Source organism: Crocuta crocuta, unplaced genomic scaffold (assembly GCF_008692635.1).
Source record: "Crocuta crocuta isolate KB4526 unplaced genomic scaffold, BGI_CrCroc_1.0 scaffold620, whole genome shotgun sequence".
NCBI lineage: Eukaryota > Metazoa > Chordata > Mammalia > Carnivora > Hyaenidae > Crocuta > Crocuta crocuta.
This window is the reverse complement of record NW_027527402.1, coordinates 1068163-1071216: the sequence shown is the minus strand read 5'-3', so window position 1 is coordinate 1071216 and position 3054 is coordinate 1068163.

Genomic DNA, 3054 nt, shown 5'->3' with positions numbered 1-3054 from the left:
GGGGGAAAGAACTAAAGACTCTGGGAACTGTTGGTCCGGGTTTATTTTCCACCTCTTGGACGCTCCTTCAAAGGATTCCGATATGAGGGTACCGGGTGAGTGAGTAACTGTTGGAGACTACAGGTGATTAATTTTCATCCGAAAAATCTTTGGCGCATCCCCCTACCTAACAGTAGCTTAAAAAAGAAGATTGGTGATACTGGGGGAGGCCCCCCTCTCCGTTTTAAAAATAAACTTGATTTGACCCATTTCGAGAGTTGTGTTGTTCTGCGGGAGCCTTTCTACCTCTGAGTACAGAATGATGGCGATACTGTGTTGGAACCATTGAAGTCGTATTCGTCGTTATTTTTAAATTCTTCGATATCTGAAAGTTTAACGAATAAAGTTTGAACTGTGAGACACACTTTTCATTGTAAACAGGAATCAGGATTTAGAAGGTGGGGATGGGGGAGGGAGGAGAAGTTCTTCTTGATGTAAAGGAAAGTGGTGACTTACCTATTGGATGGAGTAAAGGTGTTAAAGCCTGTACCAGCCCTCGAAATTCCCCTTGACCGTTTGCGGAAAGACCAACAACAGAAAGTGGTCTTTGCCTCCCTTCCTTACCCTCCCCCAGGACTGTGGGAAACTTGCTCCGTTTTCAGATGGTCTCCTCCTCCCCCTCCCCTTCTTCGCTCCATCTTCAGTGACGACGCTGGAGGAGAGGGGCGGGGGCGGGGGTGGGGGGAGGAGCACGCGGGCAGGACTTGCAGGACAATGTTTCAGAGAGCTTAGAGGAGAGGAGGAAAAAGGAGCTGTGGGAGGTGAACTAAGCAATGAGAAAGCGGAGGAGCCCCCTGAAGGGTTATGGCTCCCGCCTACAGCCTTTTCAGAGTATTCAAACGATACAACTAAAGGACGGGTGATTTCAGTCACGGTTAGAGGGGTCTTTGAGTTCACATCAACCCAAAGTCAACTTCGTGGACCTCGTCTGCATAGGGTTGTCCTCGGAGGCATGTGGTGAAGAGTCACGCCCACACCTTTCTCTGGGAACAAAATCTTGGAATCTCAACAACCTTCTCTCTGTCATAAGATTCATCGGGGTGTGTGTATGTGGGGTGTCGAAAACTTGTAACATGCATAAAATGCACAGAACCTGTGTGTACAGCAGTACAACCGCTTGTAGTGCACACACCTGTGTAAGCTACACACAGATGAAGGAGTAAATAGGATTAGCCCTTTAATCAACCACTCCCATGCTTTCCGAGGTCAGAATCTTCTACCTCATCCCCTACCCCATTTGATTAGTAGTGGTTTTGGTGTTATTTTGCCCGTCTGTAACGTTCTCTCGTGGGCGGTTCGTTTGTGAAGCCCTTATTGGTAATGAATTGGGGTACCGTTACACGTTTGTTAGCCACGTGACTTTTCTCCTAGAAGGTTCCCCCCCACCCTTGGTGATTTTTGTATAGGTCCGTCTTTTTCCACTTGTTTTGCAAGAAGGCATTAAATATCTTGGGCTGCAAATACATTCGCCCAAATTGTGACCTGAGTTTTTACCCTTGATTCTGTGCTTTGATGAACGGAGATTCTTGAAGTAGTCACTTAATCAGCCTCTTCATTAAGAAATAATCTTTTTGTCTTATTTCTGAAATCCTTGCTTTCTCTTGAGATCACGGGAATACCTGCTGCGTTAAGAGCAACTAAGATCACTTGCGGGTCCGTTTCACATTTTGGTGCCTGGTCCACGCTGAAGGGATTTACCTTATGGTGGAGGGTAGGGATCATATCCCCTCCCCCACCCCACTCAGGCCTCCCCAGCACATGGGACTGAATTATGATTGCTATGATCATTGAACACTGACCCCGTCTTTAACACCTTCGTTTTCTGAATCCTCAGTTTAGCCCCCTTTCTCTGATTTTTCGTGTGTACCTCAACTAAACTCCTATCTCTTAAGAGTTCTAGCAATGTATTTCCTGTATGCAAATAGTGATAGTGTTCATTTTTCGCTTTTCTCTTCTGATACTTTTTCTGGCCTTTTCTCACTGGCTAAGATCTTCATGACCGTGGTGAAGAGAAATGGTGGGACTGTGGGCCTATTTGTCTGCTTGCTGATGGTTCCTGATGGCTAAGGGTTGGGGGAGGGGTCCGTATTTTGTCATCAACTATATGTGCTGAGGATTGTTTGTTTGTTTGCTTATTTTGATTTGGAGGCTACCCTTAAGCAGATTAGAGCTGTTCTATTCTATTCCTGTGTCGCTAAGAGGTTTTTACAAATCATAAACCCATATGAATTTCTTCCAACACCTTTTCTGTGTTTGTGATTACATCATGATCTCCTTCTTTTAAGTTGTTAATGTGATGAATTTATTTTGTTTTTAAAGTTTATTTATTTATTTTGAGAGAGACAGAGCAAAAGAGAGTAGGTGAGCAGAAGCACGCTTGAGCAGGGAAGGGGTGGGTGGCGGAGAGAGAGAGAGAGCGGGAGAGAGAGAATCCCAGCAGGCTTCACACTGTGAGCTGTGGGCACCGAGGCCAACTCAGCCTCTGTCTCACAAACCCTGAGATCATGACCTGAGCAGAAATCAAGAGTGGGACGCCGAACTAACTGAGCCACTCGGGTGCCCCTTAATTTATTCTTTTGATGATAATCAACTGTTTTCCCAGTTGAAGACCAATTTTGTCATGACATAGCTTTAATATATATCTTGGTTCAGGGGCACCTGGGACAACCGACAGGTGTCCCTGTTTTGGGCTCTGTGCCTTGTATGTCTCCCTCTCTCTCTGCCCCTCCCCCACCCATGTCTGTCTCTCTCAAAAATAAACCTTAAATTAATATATATGCATTTTATATATATTATATACATACTGAATCAGTATCTTGATTCAGTATTAAAATTTTTTTTAAAGGTTTATTCAGTTTTGGGGCGCCTGGGTGGCTTAGTCGGTTGAGCGTCCGACTTTCGCTTAGGTCATGATCTCGCGGTTCGTGGGTTCGAGCCCCGCGTCGGGCTCTGTGCTGACTGCCAGCTCGGAGCCTGGAGCCTGTTTCAGTCTGTGACTCCCTCTCTCTCTGACCC